Below are 1,679 nucleotides of genomic sequence, written 5' to 3' on the forward strand. Positions count from 1 at the left end.
GGGTAGTGAAGTGACTCACCCAAGGTCACACAGTAGACAAGCGGAGAGGCCAGATTAGAACCCACGTGCTTCAGACTCCAACGCGGGCCTCCACAGGTAATGGCCCATTGAGAGGGGACTTGGAGACAAGTCAAGTGTCGGTTTTGTGGAACGGAGCACAAGTAACTGTGGTATTTGCTAAGCGCTTACTAGGTGCCAGGCACTGTGCTAAGCGCTGGTGGTTGACCTTGTCTTTGACTACGCAAAAACCCAAAGCTTTGGCTACATTCTCCCAACACCTCTGTTGTTACTCGGGCCTGGTCCCTGCGGTGGAGGCTAAATGTGTAGCCCCCTCTAGGCTGTAAGCTCCTTGTGGGCAGGGAACAGTTCTTCCAACTCTCTCCCAAGCGCTTACTACAGTGCTCTGCATACAAGTGCTCAGTAAGTATGATGGGTTGATCTACTGCAGCAAAGACCTGTGAGATTTGAAACTACCAAGACTGCATGGGCTTAGAGCCAGAATGGGATGTGTGCTCTCCCATACAACCCTGTGGTTCTATCACTCAATTAATTGTAATTATTAATAACAATAATAATAATTATTATTATGGTACTTGCTGAGCACTTACTGTGTTCCAGATACTGTGCTTAGTACTGGGTGGATACAAGCAAATCGAGTTGGACACCGTCCCTGTCCCACGTGGGGCTCACACTCTCAATCCCCATTTTCCAGATGAGGTAACAGAAGCCCAGAGAAGTGAAGCGACTCACCCAAGGTCACACAGCAGGTAAGTGACAGAGCCGGAATTAGAACCCATTACCTTTTGACTCCCAGGCCCGTGCTTTATCTGCTACGCTATACTGCTTCTTATTGAGGGCTCACTGTGTGCAGAGCACTGTGCTAAGCACTTGGGAGAGAGTTGGTAGCCACGTTTCCTGCCCACAGTGAGCTTAAGTCTAGAGGGAGAACCCAGAGGACTTTAGATCAACTCATCTTAGACGCAGCACAGGTCAAGCCTACTTTTAAGGAACTCCAAGTCGATGGAGAGTCCACAGTTTCCTCTGATGATCTTGTTCCATAATTAGCCGCCCCCATGGTCGGGAAGTTCTTCTTTATGTCTAACCGGTTTCTTGTGGTGATTCAAACTCCATTTCCTTTCACATCATCTTCTTCTCTTATGCTGTCAAGTCGTCTCTGACCCATAGCGACGCCATGGACGCATCTCTCCCGGAACTCCCCACCTCCATCCGCAATCGTTCCGGTAGTGGAGCCACAGAGTTTTCTTGGTCAAAATCCGGAAGCGGTTTACCGTCGCCTCCTTCCGCGCAGTCAACTTGAATCTCCGCCCTCAACTCTCTCCCGTGCCGCCGCTGCCCGGCACGGGTGGGTTTTGACTTGTAGCCGATGGCCCGACACTCGCTAGCCACTGGCCAAGCTAGGAATGGACCGGACGGGCCTCTGCTTGACTCTCCGTCCCGTAGCCGAGACTAATAGAGGACTGAAAACTCTCCAGCTGTGACCCTGAGCGGGGTTCCTTTAACATGGCCCTCTCTAATAAGAAATAATCACTGTGGTATTTAAGCATTTACTATGATCCAAGCACTGTGCTAAAGGCTGGGGTAGAGACAAGATGATCCCCGTCCCATATGGGAACCAATGTCAGATTTAATTTGTGGCCCGTCCTGTATACGCCATCATC

Source organism: Ornithorhynchus anatinus, chromosome 1 (genome assembly GCF_004115215.2).
Source record: "Ornithorhynchus anatinus isolate Pmale09 chromosome 1, mOrnAna1.pri.v4, whole genome shotgun sequence".
Classification (NCBI taxonomy): domain Eukaryota; kingdom Metazoa; phylum Chordata; class Mammalia; order Monotremata; family Ornithorhynchidae; genus Ornithorhynchus; species Ornithorhynchus anatinus.